This window comes from Cornus florida, unplaced genomic scaffold, assembly GCF_030987335.1.
Source record: "Cornus florida cultivar Cherokee Brave unplaced genomic scaffold, ASM3098733v1 CherokeeBrave_3.0.0_Hap2_Chr02, whole genome shotgun sequence".
In the NCBI taxonomy this organism is placed as follows: Eukaryota; Viridiplantae; Streptophyta; class Magnoliopsida; order Cornales; family Cornaceae; genus Cornus; species Cornus florida.
The window spans coordinates 61900499-61918677 of NW_026775572.1; the positions used below are offsets into that span (position 1 = coordinate 61900499).

General features: G+C 33.8%; 1 pseudogene; it reads right to left on the minus strand.

The window, feature by feature from the left end:
• Positions 1-13172: 13172 nt before the first annotated feature.
• Positions 13173-13271, minus strand: LOC132297754 (small nucleolar RNA R71; annotated as a pseudogene).
• Between the last annotated feature and the right edge of the window lie 4908 nt (positions 13272-18179).

An 18179-nucleotide genomic window follows, 5' to 3' on the forward strand; every position in this document is an offset into this window, starting at 1 on the left:
CCATGTGTTGCTATGTAAGTCTTGACCATCATATGTTGTTTTTCCCCCAATTTAGGTCTAATCTAGCATATGTATAGGGATGGAGGCGGATTCACTTCCCTAGTCTCGTCTTCTTAATCTTTTCATCCTAAATTCCTTGCAAATTGGTGTTTTATGCACTTTGAATTCCTAATTTAAGTGACAACAAACAAAACCTCTATGAACACCCCTTCATCAGCCTAAGAATGACTCTAAACACTTAGGTTGCCTTAGACTAGCGCAGTCCCAGTGGTTCGACTTACCCGACCAATAGCCCTATTTTACAATGATTCGTGCTATTGCGAAGAGGGTTGATTTATAATTGATTTCGACCGTCGATCAATGTTGATAGCTGACTTTGGTAGACCATTGCTTAGGAAATCCTTTGATGGTGTATGCTTAATCTCTAGCTCCATGTGCTTCATCATTTTGTCAAGAATTTGATAGTCTTTCATTTAAGTAAACATGTATAAGTTACACCTTAGTTAGGTAGTCTCAACATGTTTACCCTTTTGATGGATTATACTTGTTTGAGACCTAATGTACCTCTTGATTACTTACATGGCAACTATGTGTTGCTATATAGTTTTTGACCATCATATGTTGTTTTTCCCCTAATGTAGGTCTAATCTAGCATGTGTATAGGGATGGAGGCGGATTCACTTCCTTAGTCTTCTTTGCTCATCTTTCATCTATTAAATTCTTGCAAGTTTTTCATTAATGCATATTTCAATTCATAGTATAAGTGACAAACCAACAAAACTCTATATACCCCCTCATCATTCTAAAAGTAGTCTAGACTCTTAGGTTGCCATAGACTAGCGCAGTCCCAGTGGTTCGACTTACCCGACCAATAGCCCTATTTTACAATGATTCGTGCTATTGCGAAGGTTGATGTATAATTGACCAACCGATCAGTTACCCCTAGGGACGAGTGAAATCTTGTGAGCGTTTCTAGAAATGATACCCACAAACATTAAGCTCATTCTCACAAAAGAGGCACCAATATTGCAAACAAGCATTGGGAGAAAACTACCTCATGTATGCAATTTTTCAACCATTTCCAAGCAATCTCCCAAAATTTCAACATCAAGCAAGCAAGTATAGTCATCCACACATCAAGAAAATGATCATGCAAATCAAAACAACTCTAGAATCATTTTTGAGTGAACCGGCATCAAATATGTTGTTATCTAAGCCAACTAAAGAAATGATCACACCCTTACCCTCAAACTAGCACACAAATCTAGTCCCGATCATCAAAACAAAGAGTGGACCTTTTATTAAAGCTTTATTGTTCTAGGTGCACTTATTCTTTTCACTCGAATTTTTTTTTTCTTTAATCTATTATTACTCATCTTAAGGATCAAAGATGGAAGCATGGTGCAATATGTTGATCTATTAAGCTTTCTAGCGATCCATGAGGTCGAGTGTTAGGTTAATGACTCCCAAACCAGACGGCTTTAGGACATTAGGCGTTAAAACACCCCCAAGGACTTACAAGCTCAAATCAACTAGGCTACAAATCAAAACAACCTCCATCTAATCATTTCCCACTTCTCACCTTTTGGGAGAAGTCCTCACTTTTTTATTGCTTTTTTTTTTTTTTTTTTTTTTTTAGGTAGCATTTAATTATTAACCTAGAGTTTGGGTCCTCCACCTTTCGTCGTGAGAAATTCAGTACTTGATGAGGCTAGAATCCCGGCTACTCAATGGAAAGGGATTGTTATCCACTTTTATCAAGATGAAAGCTTTCAATGCACTACTAGCCTAATTGGGATATAACCAATTCAATAATCAACAAAGCATGTATCCCTTAAATGAATGCTAGTGTGCGCCTGTGCTTGTGTAGAATCTTAGAGTGAATCTCAAAACAATCACAAAATCAGGATGATGTAGACTACAAGTGAAAACAAGATATCAATCTTTCGAAAAATTTACTCCTAAATGGCATCCACAAGGCATACAAGGAGTATTGGACTCTCAAGTCAAACAATTTTTAAATTTTAAGCAATATAGTCCTCAAAAGATCAAAATCATAGCTAACATGGATCTCAAATCTCAATCATGTATTTAAAGCTCAACTTAAATAGAATGCAAGAAAGCCAGCTTACCCCTAAACTTAAACCGCACATTGTCCTCAATGTGCAATGAGAACAATGGAAAAGATAGAAAGAGTATACCGTGGTGGCGAAAGCATGAAGCCAGACAATGATCCAATATGAAAAGGGTCTCCCCCAAACTTGGAATCAACAACTTATTTGAATGACCACACTAGCAAACTCACATCAAATATCGAATAGGATAAGATAAGTAAATCAAGCATTCTAAGAAAATATAGCACAAGATGGATGTGAGATATGAGATCAAGCCCAAACTAAAGCATAAGGTATGCATGACTACATATAAGGGCACAATGGTGAAAAGTTTTATATTTTTCTTTTTCTGAAAGCAAGTATATACAAAATGCAAGAAAAACAAAGAATATGATGCATGAATAAAATACAAAAAGAAAAATAAAGAAGGCAAAATGCAATGAAATAATATGTACAATGCAAGAAATGAAAAACAAAAAGTGAAAAAGGATGCAAAAACAAAATAACGAAAAATGAAAAATAAAAACTCTTATTTATTTATTTATTTATTTATTTTTATGACATAACAAGTATGTACACATACACACAAATAAAACAAATAAACATGCAAGGAATGAAAATGCAAGGAAATAAGGGATGCAATTTTTATTTTTTATTTTTTTTATTTTTTTTTTTTTTTTAAGTATGTACAATGAAATAAAATACAAGAAGTATGCACAATGATTGCTAAGTTTAACGTTTCTAGCAAGACGGAATGCCACTTTAAAAGATTGTGTTTTTTTTTTTTTTAATTATTATCATTATTATTTTTTAGACAAAACAAGTATATACACAAACAAAAATAAAAAGGCAAGTAAATAAAAATGCAATAAGTAAACATGCAATGAAATAAATAATGCAAAGAATTTTTTTTTTTTTTTTTAGGAACCAAATGAAGCTTCAGATCGATCGAACTTAGATCGATCTAATCTTAGATCGATCGAACAGGTGAAAACCTGTAGACAAGTTCAAACGATCAGACAGAGAGCTGTTTTATGCAGGGTTCAAAAATTTTCTAAGTGTTAGAACTGAAGATCGATCCAAGAAGAATTTGGATCGATCTTGGAATTTCAGATCGATCACAAAACACTTTGCACGATGTGACAGAGAGGTGAAATATGCAGGTTTGATGCAGAAATGAAGTTCGATCGATCGAACTGACATTAAATGTCTATTTTCAGAACTAAAAGTGCAGGCATTTTCAACCAAAATCCCCAATAATGTGTATGAACCTATAATATATCTAGACGTCGCAAGAAATGAAAGGTAAAAATAGAAATGAGGGTGGAATAGAGTTTTGAAACTCTACGAATACTAGTGTTTAACGTCTCTAGCAAGACGTTGGGCCAACTCACTAATCAAAAGAATCAAAAACCGGATATGAAACATTCTTATTGACCCTCTTTTCCATCTTCTCATTTAATGTCCCACTTATGACAATGAAATCATCCTCCAAACTTGGAAAGAAATGAAAGAGATGATTTTGTTCCTTTCATGCACGGTTTTGAAAACAAAATCAATCATGGTTGGCCTTACGTCTTTGTTGTGTTTTTGAAACACATTCAAATGATCATCCACTTTGATAATTGGTGAGGCATTGTCTTTCAAAGACTCATTTGGAATATCAAGAAACAACTTCTCTTCATCTTTTTTCTCTTCCTCAAAAATCACCATCTCCTTACCTTCCAAGTTAGCTAAGGAATCCATTAGAGAGTTTATTTCATTTTTGGAGCTTTCAAGGTCAAAACCACAATTTTTATACATTTCAAAAAGGCATGTCTCAAGAGGGTCATTGGAGATAATAAAAGGAAGGTCCTCTTCAACAAGTTCCTCCTCCTCTTCTCCAACCTCTATAGTGGTCAACATCTCCTCACTCTCTAAAGTAGCAATGGTGGAGATAAAATCATAATTAAAACAAGGAAAGTCCTCATTAATCATATTATGCTCTATTGGATTAGCCACCAACTCACTTGCTACTTCCTCCTCTATACAAGATAGTGTGCTAGGCATTAGCTCACTTGCTACTTCTCCCTCTTCATTCTCATCATCCTCATCTATATACATTAAAATTCTTGCCATTTTCATTTGCCTCTTCCTCCTTATCTTGACGAGAAAGAGTACTTGCAATTTGCTCAACTTGAGCTTATAGCTTGGCTAACATTTGAGAATGAGAATTAATAAGTGGAGCTTATGAAATATGCACTTCAAGTAAAGCTAAAACTTTTTCTTCAAATCCGGGTGAGTACCTAGAAGGTGGTGGAGTTGGTTGATCATAAAATGGCAGGGGAGGGTAGTTGTCACAAGGAGGATAAAGAGAATAGTCAAGTCCATAATAAGATGATGCATGTTGAAATGAATTGGACTCAATCTCATGAAGATTAAAATATGATGGAGGAACATAAGTTGAAGGGAAGTAATTTTCCTCCAAACTTGGATCAAACAATGGCTCCATCCACATTTAAAATCCAAATGCAACAAATAATGGCCTCCACACTGGCCGATGCTTGGACAAAAATTAAAGCAATGAAATTAGCCTCAACAAGGGCTATCACAAGCATGCAAAGAAGAGAAACAATTAAAATACAAGAGTTCCAAGAATTGCACACAATGGTCCTTAAGCAACTTTAAATTTTAATGTTAGCTTTAAGCTCCAATGATTGCTTTAAGTTCTAAAGTTTGTCTTCCTTGTAGTCAAGTACCTAATTGAAAATAATAATGAGAACAAGAGAAAAGAATATACAATGTAAAATAAAATAAAAATAGAAGCAATCAAATGAACACTATTGTCTAGTTTAATTCCAACAAAACCGTGAATCCCCGACAACGGCGTCAGAATTTGACGGTAGCCGTTCCTATACACCAAAAATAATTTAGTGAATGTGTGGTTCAAGAAAAGCCTTTTATGTCAAATTTAAATTTATAAAAACCACTACTAACACTACTACTAACATAGCAAGAGTGAGTGGGGATCGTCCCAAGGGATTATACATGTTGGAATTTAACTTCAACTCTAATGGATCACAAGATTGTAAAGAGAGGGTTTGGATTGATTAAACTAAGGTGCAATGAAATTAAAATGCAAGTAAAATAAACTAGTGAGAGATAAGGATTTAAGAGATATGTAGAGAGGTCTTAGGGTGTTGGAATCACCACTAAGCTCATGTAATTAACCACTTACTTTCCATTAATGGGGAATACATTGTTGTGAACAAAATGCGACTACCAATTGCAATATTAAGCATGGACCATCAAATTCATGTATGAATTGTCTACCTAACCAACAAATAAACTAAGTGTAGAACAACCCATCAAATTTGAGCATGACCCATCAAACTAGTCACAATTGTAGCACACATCAATCTAGAAAATCATGGAATTTGCAATTATAAGCCATGGAATATCAAACCAAGTATAGATTGTCTACCTACCTACAAGTATGAATTAAATTGTAGAACAACCCATCAAGCATAAGAATAATCCATCAAATTAATCTACAAACCCATTCAATGAAAACCCATGCTTAGCTATCACTAAATCCTTAATTAATCGCACATAGACATGCAACCAACATAGAGAATCTAGTGTATAGATTAATTCCCAAACAATCACACATAAGACAACATGTAATCAAATAGAGAATCAATAGAAATAATTAATCCATATGAATCATATAAGAAATAATTCATAATTTAATCGCACATAGACGTGTAAATAAACTAAAGAATTAATAGGAAAAATTAAACCATAGAAATCATAGAAATATACTAAGATTCATTAAATTCACAAGGCTAGAACACTAATCACAACAATATATATAAATTCCCAAAAATAGAAATACAAGGGTTTAGATTACACAAGACTTAAGGCTCATCCAAGCCCTAAGTATAGATCTAGCCAATCATGTAGGAGGTAGATATGGTCATGAAACCCTCAAGAACAAGCTCTAAACATTGCTTCATCTTCTTCTTCCTCTTCTTCTTCTTCTTCTTTAAACCTCTAAAGAGAGAGTGTGTGTGGATCTAGAGATGGGTTCTTGAGATGAGCCTCCACTTCCTTCTTTTCTTCTAACCCTAATCTCTAACTTTTCTAGAGAGATAATATAAAATTACAATATAAAAGTAAAATGATAAAAAGCTCCTTTACAAAATGGGTCATTTTCCTTTATATAGAATGTCCTTTTCTTAGCCATTAAGTTAGAAATATAGCCCCAAACATATCTAATCCCATACTATGTGGTAAGTGGAGTTTTGGGCGCGTGGGAATAAGACAGCTCACTACCAGCATATTTTCGATCGATCTAACTTTTCTTCGATCGATCCAATTTTTTTTCGATCGATCTGAGAAAAGTTCAATCAATCCAACTTCGATCGATCTCAGAAAAGTTGGATCGATCCAACTTCGATTGATCTCAAAAAAGTTGGATCAATCCAACTTGGTAGTTTTTCAGCATTAACCTCCTTTTGCTCCAAATCAGCTTTCTTTTGCTCCAAATCCTTACGAAGACTTAGTTTGACTCCAAAAAGGCCTTAAGACACCATTTTTAGCTCGTTTTAACTTTATTGACCTAAAAAGGGAAATAACATGAAATTAATCTAAAACGGGTAAATAAGATAGATAAAGATTCTAGAATACTCAAGCTTAAGGGGTTTAAAAGCGCACTTTTCAGCGCTCATCAAAAGAATATAAAGATGAATAAGAAAGAATAAATAAACAGCTGAAGAAAAGTAATAAGTAAATATTTCATTAATTAATAATTCTCCAACAATTACAGCTTGGGAATTCCGTAACTCAAGAACCCTTCAAAACGTTTTCCAATAATCCAATATTACTTAAAAGTACACATGCTGAATAGATGAATGACAGTTTCCTAGCTGCGGATCCTCAACCTCGAGACTGGAACTTCTAATAATCTGAAATATAAATCGTGGGTTAAACCTTACGAGCAAGTTCTTTTTACCAAACCTCTGAAAACCAATAAGTAGATCATCTCTACTCAAAACCAAACCTAATAAAGTTTTAACTTTAATAAACAATGATACGCATATATATAAATAATTATATACAGTATAACATTCACATCCATTAATAGTTTCATTAATTTTTCAAACTATTAAACCATGATTAAATATAATTATACCTAAACCAATTCAAAACTCCTTCCCTTTTAAAGAGAAACCCCTTTAACCTTAATCCCACTTTAAATAATTATTTAATCATTTAAATAATAAATCACAATATAAGGAAAAATTTCTTTAATCCAAAACCCTATAACCACTAGTGAATGATTTTATTTAGTTAAATCATAAAGTAAAGATTTATACTTTGACAATTCATCTATACCTTCTCCAATATTATTTTATTAATATATATAAAATAATACACTCACCTGTAAATACTAGGTTATTCTAATTTAAAAATATCAAATCGTAATCCAACCTATACATACAATAACCATAGATGAGATTTTAATCATCTAATACACATAACAATTCAATTATACTTTGGTAAATCAACCATGCCATTACAATATATTTATTTATATATTAGCAACTCAATCATGCCTCCTTTAGTATATTTATTCATATATTGGCAATTCAACCATGCCTCCACAAGTATATTTATTTATACATTTAACCTAGCAACTCATCCATACTTCCTATGTATGTATCTTATTCATACAAATACTTCGGCAATATATTTACGCCTATGGCAACTCATTCATGCCTACAATTCAACCATGTACTAACTTTCAACCTAACAATAAGCTAATTCATACATAGCCATCTCATGCATAGTATACGCATACCGTTAATTTAATAACGAGCCTATAGAGATACACTAAAATAAGAATGGTACTGCTAATCATCTTACATAATATATACATATACACATATATTATTTAATATATATATATATATATATACACATATATATATATATAACACCTTCCTTAATAATCTTTGATTATTTAAAATCATATATATATATATACTTCCTTCCATCACGTACTATTAATTAATTATATTACATAAAAAATAGAACTAACAACATCGTAATATAATCCTACAGTTCTCAAACACCTAAAATACCTTCTCTACCGATTGATATCAACAATATCAAGCTTGAAACCAATTCTGGGATATCAATAGACTCCACAGCAACTTTTCAGGACCTCAAACACCGCTGCACGGGCCCCCACAGGCCGTCACATGTGCCTAATCCTGCTGCACGCGCTTCCACGTGTTTCCCTACCTAGCAGGCGCGTCCACGCGCCTGCACTCGCCCTCACGCGTGAGGTGTGTTTTTCTAGTTGGTTGTTGCTCTTTATTCTTGTGTGCCCGTCCGCACCGGATCCTCTTCCACCCATTAATTACATCTAGTGGTCAGATTTTGCAACTGCACCATCTCTCCATGGACCGCGCTGCACTAAAACTTCCAGCTGTTGACTAGACCGTACGAATGATCCAGATTAGTGGTGCATCATCTCCCCATGCACCGTATTACACCGGAACATCAGATGATCATCAGGACCATCTAAAGGTCCTGATTTGAGCACACCAAAGTGTTGTACACCTTGTCGCACCAAATCCATTTGCCCTTTTTGCACACACTGATATATTACAGCCCCCAGTATAATAAAATTCATAAAAATATACCCATATTAAATATAAACAGTTCAAACAAAAATCAAGAAAAATATAAAACCAATCTAGAAAATTCCAGAAAATTATAGAAAATTCTCAGAAAATCTATAAACCCTAAATAACCCTCCTAGGTCATAAATCAAAAATAATAGTTAAATTTAAAACTAAAGACAACACATACATCATTAATTTAAAATCCAAAATTAAAAGAAAGTAAACATAATAATTTATTCTTTTAATTAATCAAATCTAACCATGATTTTTAAACCAACAAATTTAATCTTAATATTGATACTCAAGGTGAAATCTTTATGAGTTCTAAGAAAAAAGTTAAGAAGAACTCGCCTGAAGGTTTCGAAATGAAACCAACGCTTCAAGCTTTAATTGTCTCTTTCAATTCCGTGGTCCTCTTTCTTAGATCTGGCCTCCTCCTTGTCAACCTTCTCTTCTTCTCTTTCTGTCTCTCTTATTTTTTTCTAACGTGAAAATATTTTTAACTCTAAACCTTATGTGTATATCTATACACATTAAAATCCAAATCCTATTCCTAGTAGGACTACCAAATAAAAGAATAAAAATAATAATTATCTTTAACAATATATATACACATATATTATATAATATATATATGTTTATTTCCTTCCATGCTAATCCTTGACTAATTAAATCATATACACACACATATATATATCAATAAATATATATATATATATATATATATATATATGCAAAGATAATTATTTAAATATCTTTATAACCATTATTAAATAACCCAACAAGGCTTCCTTCGAGCCCAAGACCACATCCTTAGGTCCAACTTCCCTTAAACCCAAATCCAGCTAATTTAAATAAATCAAATAATTAATAAATACTTAAATTAAAATAACAAATTACATAAAGCAAATAAACAAATAAGAATTTACAACTAAGTCACACCATACCAATAAAATCAACGCCAACAATTCAATCAATAAATAAGCACATCAAAAATCAATCATCATATATAATCACGAAATATCATTTAATTAAAATAAGACAATTAATCTAAGCACTCAATTAAATAAAATAAATCATTTAAAAATAAAAATAAAAGCAATTAAACCCAAATAAATCAAACAAATCATTTAAAAATAAAATAAAATAAAATAATTCCAATTAATAAATCCTTTAAAATATTGGGGTATTACATAACTCAATCCCGATACTAGCCCGTAGTTGCAAAACTCACAACTCAGACACATACACCTCATCTCATAATCTCGGCTCTTAAGGCTACAACCCCAATGCAATAACACATAAAATTCATATATCCAATAAACTCAATACAAAACCATCTACCTTTGGGTTATATACGCGTCGGTAGTAACCCACACTCGTGCCCTAGGACACCCGACAGCCACTATGATCACCATCCAATTCAATCCATACCACAACTGTCAATACCACTAACATAATTATACCATTTGTCGCTAGGGCAAAAATGTCAATTAGCCATCCCTTGCGTAAGCCAACCGCACACAGCATCCCTCGGCCTAGCTAAAGGACAATGGAAATAAGACCATCGCTTGCCTTTCGTAAACCCCACAAATCAATCTTATAAACCATGAACCAATACTCACAAAATAAAATGGACCTCTGAAAGGTCACCATCTGTATTCTCATGCCACCAAAATAATGCATGAATGACAAACATGCCACACTCATGTATACCTTCCTGTAACTGTGATCCTACACAACTCTTTATATGCATACCCCTTGTCTATGCAACTCATATACAAGGATGTCATACGATACACATGACCATGCCAACACACTAATTCCAAGAGATGACGCTAGATGTGTCAGTCCTATTGTAATGACCATATCATTTTCCTTCCCTACTTTTTTCGTATTTTTACGGATATTTTTTTCCCGTTGATGTTTTCCTTTTTAAGTTCGAGTTTTGACCCTTCGGATCATCGTGAGTGCTTGGGAATAGTTTTTGACACTTATTCTTTTGGGACATTGGTATCGTCCTTGTGCAGATCGTGCTGTCTCCTTTTTTCTTTTTCTGATATTTTCCTTTTTGTCTTTTTCCCGTTTGTCACTTCTTTCGTGTAACCTCACATTTTATGCTCAGATTTGATTTCTGACTTTACGTACCTTCATTCTATTTGGTTTTGATGAAATACGTATCGTTACTTTTGTAGAAAAGTACGCTGGTTATTCACTGTGTCCGTAGAGGTATGGATGTAGAGTTTCTTCAGAAACTTTTTCTTTCCTTGGGATATTTTTCGTAAATATCTTTTGAAGATATTTAATTTCGGGGGTTTTTAAGAAAGTATCTTTTGGAAAATATTTTCATTTTTTTTCATTTGTGCAATTACCCTTTTGTGGAGGGGCCTTTGTGCAATTAACGAAAACTAATGTCAACTGTCATGTTTTAGGCTTAGATCCTCGTACGGGATCCATTTTCACTTTTTGTCGAGTCGCATACTCTTAGAATTGCCTTCTGGTCATTTTTCTTAGTTTTAGGGTTTTGGACCTTGGTTGCCACCGAACTTGTTCAGGGCATATCTTTTTGCTCGGGACTCGGTTTTCGACGCTATTTCTTCTGTTGTTCATTTTTTTTCACTTCAGTTCTTTTTTGTTTATGGTGTTTTTCTATTTGAGCGCGTCTGAATAGATTTCACTTTTAGGGGCCGCGCGGGACTCGTTTAGGGCACTTTTTGAGAATTCTATAAATAGGAGGGAGGAAGAGGAAAAATCAGGGGGTTGCTTGGATTGCAACTCCCAGAACAATTTTCTGTTCTGGGAGTTACAAAAAATTAAAAACAATTTTTTTTTTCTACTTGGATCTATTTCTTAAAAACAGTTTTTATAAAATAAAGTTCTCAGAGTGTCAGTTTTATGAGAACAAAAAAAATTCGTTTTGAGAGTTTTCTGAAAACTGGGCGCTACTTTGAAAACATGGAGAACTGATATTGGACTTAAAAAAAATACGGTGATACCTTGTCACTTATAACAAAGGCGTTGCATCTCTCTCCAACATTTCTCTGCAACTTGACTCTCTCTCTCTCAAGATTGTTTCTTACTACAGAGAAGATAGATCTACGGTTTTTGAAGGTCTCTTTGTTCATGAAAAACAAACACGTTCTATGTTGAAGCACAACACACCCTCTCTCCCTTTCTTTCTCTACGATTACCCTCTCCCCTGTCCCTTTCTACGATTCATGGGGTTTTTGATGTTTTCTAGCATATCTAATTTGGGTTAAGGGTTTGATTTGGTTTGTATTCTCTAGAGTTCCCACTCATGTGGGTGTTGGGCTCCGGATCTACTGCTTGGAAGACTTTCGATCTATTCAGGTAATCTGTCCAGATCTCTCTCAGCTCAATATTTGGTTGTGGTTTTCTTTTGTTAGTTGTGGATTTTTTTGTTAGTTTTGGATTTGGTTGATTGGATGGATTTGGTTGTGACTTTCTATATAAATTGTTGATTTGGTTGTGATTTTCTATATAAATTGTGGATTTTGTTTTCTATTCAAGGTTTCTTTTTATATTTTTGGTAAAAAGCATGGAAGTATGGGATCAATGTATGTGGAGGCTTGTTGTTGATTAATGTGTGTTATGGAGGAGAAGTATTTTCTATTTGTTGTGTTTGTTGTTTGTGTTAATTTACATTGTGCATGCATTGTCGTAGGTCTTTAAATCCTTCTCTTGTTCCATTGAATCTTAATCTTGAGTCAATTGTGCGCAATCCAAGGGGTAGGGGCAATTCAAGTGAATCCATTGCATCAACGGACGATTATGTTAAAGACCTTGGTCATGTAGACCAACAAGGCATTCTCTATCCTAATGTGCAACAACATGATAATATGCATGTTCTTTTGGGTATGCCTAGACCTTTTATTCCTCAACCACAATGCCAAGTTCCACTTGGAATGCCAAGGCCGTTCTTTGTGCCACCTCCACCACCTATTGTCCAAGCTAACAATGGAGCTCACATAGAGCCTCCAATTGCAAATCCTCTCATAGCTTTAAAAGATCACTATGTGCCTAATGAATACAATGCACCCATATGCATTCGTCTTCCTTAATTTAGAGCACATCATTATGAAATCAAGCCACAAACCATACAAATGCTTCCCAATTTTTTTGGGCTAACCAATGAAGAACCATATAAGCATTTGGATGAATTTCTTGAAGTTTGTTCCACCGTAAGGTATACGAACATACCAGAAGAAGTTTTAAGGTTGAAACTCTTTCCATTTACCCTAAAAGACAAGGCAAAATATTGGTTTAACAATTTGAGACCTCTTTCGATAACTTCTTGGGCGGAAATACAACAAGAATTCTTGAGAAAGTATTATCCCGTTTCCAAAACCAATGCTATGTGAACTTCAATTCTTGAGTTTTCACAAGGGGATGGGGAGATGTTACATGATGTATGGGAACGGTTGAATGATTTTCTTAGGAAATGTCCTCATCATGACATTTTTAAGTGGCAAATTGTCTAACATTTCTATGAAAGTTTGTCGGATACCCATAAAGGCATGGTTGATGCCTCAATGGGAGGTTCTTATTTCAATAAGCATGAAGATGATGTGTGGCGTTTATATGAAAATATGAGTGAAAACTCAATGCATCGATCATTATCCTCTAGAAATGGTAGAAATGTAAATGTAGGAGGACGGAATAATTTAAGCTTATATCAAGTGGAAAATTCTAGTGATATAGTTATCGAGGTGAAGTCTTTAACTCAAAGGTTTGACCAATCAAAATTTGGCTCATCAAGTGCCTTCTTCCCCTAATCATCATCATTCTAATGAGTTTTGCATGACATGTTCAAGTGTGTTACATACTACTTCCAATTGTCCTTATGGACATATGCATAATGAGCATTATGAACAAGTCAATGCCGTATTTGTGAGTCAAGGGAATAATCCCTATGGCAATCATTACAATCTCGGGTGGAGAAATCATCCCAATTTCTCTTGGAAAAGCCAAGGGTGATAAGTACTTAAATGTTGCACATTTCAGCAGTTTCAGTCTTTGCATCTATCTTACTTTTATGTTTTAGTCCTAGCTAAATTATGTTTATGTGTATTTCAGGGCAATAAAGTTCAAACAGGTTTAAATCGGTCCATTACCGTATTTTTATAGATGAGCCGAAAGTTCCAGAACACATTAGGACAAATTCAGAAAGAAGCAGAAAAGTGCCAGAAAAATGCATTGCGTATGGACGCCAAAATTTGCGTCCGGACGTAAGCCAAGGAATGTACTGCATCTGGAGGCCAACATCCGCGTCCGGACACAAGACTATGATGTACAGTGTCCGGACAACAAAATCTACGTCCGGACGCCAACCTCACTGGCAGTAATCACTTACAATTTTTTGGTTATGGGATTGACCTATTTTGGGTTCATTTTTTGACCTATTGTGGCCTCTAAAGGCTTGTATAAAAGCTAAATGAACCATTGTAACCATGATATTTTATTATTATTCAATCTCTCATTTTTTAGTTTTTTAAATCGTAATAAGTTCTTTCTCTTGAGTTAGAGATTAGGGTTAGAAGAAGGAGAAAAGAGGAAGAGATTAGGGTTAGAAAAAAAGAGAAGAGTGGAGGCACAAGGGTTTCAAGAACATCTACACACTCATCTCTCTTGAGTATTGAAGAAAAGTAGAGGCACAAGGGTTTCAAGAACATCTACCCATTCTTTATCTCAAGAGCTTCAAGGAAGAAGAAGAAGATGATGATGATGGTTCTATGCCTGGAGGAGGAGCTTGGTGACACCTTGACCACCTCTACCACCGTGGGCTAGCTCTTCACTTAGGGCTTTGTTAAGCCCTAAGTTTGTGTATATCTAAACCTTTGCAACTTTTATTTTTGGGGAGATAAATATATTGTTGTAGTTGCTATTGTGGTCTTGTGATTTCATACTTGTATGTTCCAAGATTTGTATTGATTAATCCTTCCATTATTTCTCTATTTTTGTTGCATGTCTATGTGTGATTAATCTAGGGTTTATACTCATGATTAGATGTTAAAGATTAATTCTTTCAGTAATTCTCTATGTTAATTTCATGTCTACGTGTTATTAATTGAGGATTATACTTGAAGGCCATGACATGGTATTTAATGGACGCAATTGTTAACTAGTTTGATGGTCTATGTTTTATTCTTGATGGGTTGTACTATGATTAGACAATTCATACTTGAAATTGATATTCTACACTTATTAAATGCAATTTGTATCATTTTCTTGATTGTGGATTAAATGAAAATGGTCAGTGGATTTGATTGGTTATGGTTTTGTCTTGATAGGTTGTACTACACCCTAGTTTATTTGTTATTAGGTAGACAATCTACACTTGATTAATCAATCCATCATCATGATTGAAATTTGTGTTATCCTATTGATGTGTGCTCTAATTGGATGCATTTGTGGATTCATGAGATAGGTTAAGCCTCAAGATTGGTGTGTTGTTCTACACTTAGTTTACTTGTTGGTTAGGTAGGCAATGTATTTCAAATGAATTGGATGATCATGTTTACATATGTAAATCGTGCCAATGATTTTAGCTACATTTAAATTGCAATAATGTTCTCCCCATTAATGGAAAGCCAATGGTTAATTGCATGAGCTTAATGGTGATTCCAATAAACCCTAAGACTTCTCTTTTTTACTTCTGAAACCCCTATCTCTAACATAGTTTATTTTAATTGCATTTTAATTTAAGTACACTTTAGCTTTAATCAATCAACAATCTCTTTTCTCTCTCTCTCTCTCTCTCTCTCTCTCTTAGTAATCACTAGTTAAAACCAATTGTCGAAGTTTAAATCTAAGCCAAAGATCTCTTGGGTACAATCCCTTCTCACTTCATACTACATAGTATAAGTGTCTAGCGGTTTATAAATGTAAACTATGATGCCTGCTTTGCACTAAGTATTTTCTAAAATCAAATAGTGTTGCATTATTTTGTGCACACACCTCATGGAGCATCATAATTTTGGCGTCGTTGCCGGGGATCATTTGGTTTAATTAGAGATAAATTAGACATTGGTTTTCATTTGATTATTTGTATATTCATTCTATTTTTTTATTTTTATTTTGTCCATTCTTCTATCATTTTAACTACTATTTGTTCAATTTGGTACTTGACTATAAGAAAGGCGAACATTGGAGATTAAAGCAATCATTAGAGCTTAAAGTTATCATTAGATTTTAAAGTTGCTTAAGGACCTTCGTGAGTAATTCTTGGAACTCTTGTAGCTAAATTGTTCACTTCCTTATGTGCTTGAGATAGCCCTTGTTAAGGCTCATTATATTACTTTATTTTAAGTCCAAACATACTTTCTAGTTGAAAGCATTGGCCCGTGTGGAGGCATTTATTTTATTTTATTTATTTATTTTTTTTTTTGGATTGTGAATGTGAATGGAGCCCTTTTTTGATCCAAGTTTGGGGAAAATTTTTACCCATTATCTTTATGACACTATATCATATCATGATCCTTATGAGAATGAGTCCAATGCATTTCATGAATCATCATCATATAATGGACTTATTTACTCTTATGATCCCTCTTGACCTACTACCCTCCCCCACCACTTTATGAAGAACCATCTCCATCACCTTACTCTCCCGGATTTGAAGATAAAATGTTAGCTCTAGTTGATGAACTTAGTGAAAGGAGACAACTTATTCATTCTCATTCTCATAGACTAGCCATGCTAGAAGCTCAAGTTGAGGAAATTGTAAGTATTTTTTCTCGTCAAGAGGAAGAGGAAGAGAAAGAAGAGGTAAGTCAATTAATGACTAATCAAAGTGAGCAAAATATGATAATAGAAGAAGGTGAGGCAAGTGAGCTAGTGACGAATCCAATAGAGCATAAAATGAATTATGAGGACATTCTTTGTAATCCTAAGCATGAGGCCATTGATACCTTAGAGAGTGTAGAGTTGTTGACTGCTATAGAGGTAGGAGAGGAAAAGGAGGAACTTGTAAAAGAGAACCTTCCTTTTATTATCTCCAACGACCCTCTTGAGGCGTGCCTTTTGAAAATGTATGAAGGATGTGGTTTTGACATTGAAAGCTCCAAATATGAAGTGAACTCTCTAATGAACTCCATAGCTAACTTGGAAAGTAAAAAGATGGTGATCATTGAGGAAGATAAAAGGGATGAAAAGAGTGCATTTCCTAATAATTCAATTGAGTCTTTGAAAGACATTGCCTTGCCAAATGCAAGGCCGCCCATTATTGATTTCATTTTTAAGACCATGGATGAAAGGAAACAAATTACATCTTACATCATTTCTTTTCAAGTCATTCTTTTAGAGAATAATTACATTGATGTGAGAGAGGATCCACTTTGGAAAATAGACAAACGGATCAATGATGATGTCTCATATCCGGTCTTTGATTCTTTTGACTAGTAGGTCAACCCAACATCTTGCTAGAGATGTTAAACACTAGTATTTTTCATTGAGTTTCACAACTCTATTTCTCCCTCATTTCTTTTTGCTTTTCATTTGCATTTTCATTTCTTTGCATTTTTATTCTACTTGTACATACTTTGTTGTAGTTTTTTTTAATTTTTTAATTTTTATTTTTTAAAAGGTGTTTTACATTCATTTTTCATTTTTCTTATATCTTTTCTTGCATTTTCATTTATTTATTTTCCTATCATTGTGCATATTGTTTATTGCATTTTGGCTTCTTTATTTTCTTTTACATTTTGTTCATATATTTTATTCTTTATTTTTCTTTTATTTTGTTTCTTTCATTTTGCCTATACATTGCTTTCATAAAAAGAAAAACATAAAAACTTTTCACCATTGTGCCCTTATGTGTAGTCATGCATACTTTTATGTATAGTATAGGACTTGATCTCATCTTATCTCTTACATTATTTCATATTGCCTTAGAGTGTATGAGTTATTTATTCTTATCCCATGTTGATATTTCATGTAAGTTGCTAGTGTGGCCATTCAAGTAGGTTTTTGAATCCACATTTGGGGGAGACCTCTTTCATAATGGATCATTGCCAGGCTTCATAGACTTTTGCCACCACGGCACATCATTTCCATTTTTTTTCATTGTTCTCATTACACATTGAAGATAATGTGCAGTTTAAGTTTGGGGGTATGGTGGATTGATTCATTCTACTTAAAGTTTAGCTTTAAGCAAAAATTAAAAATTTCATATTGCCATTTAGGTGTAAATTTTTAATTTTTGATATTTTGCTTGCTCTTGTGGTCCACATCATCATGCTTATTGAAAATGCTTTGAGAGTTGATTCTAGAATTCTACACTTGCACTTGCGCATACTCGTATTCAATTTGTGGGATACATGCTTAGTTGATTAATATTTTGGTTATATCCCAATTGAGCTAGTAGATT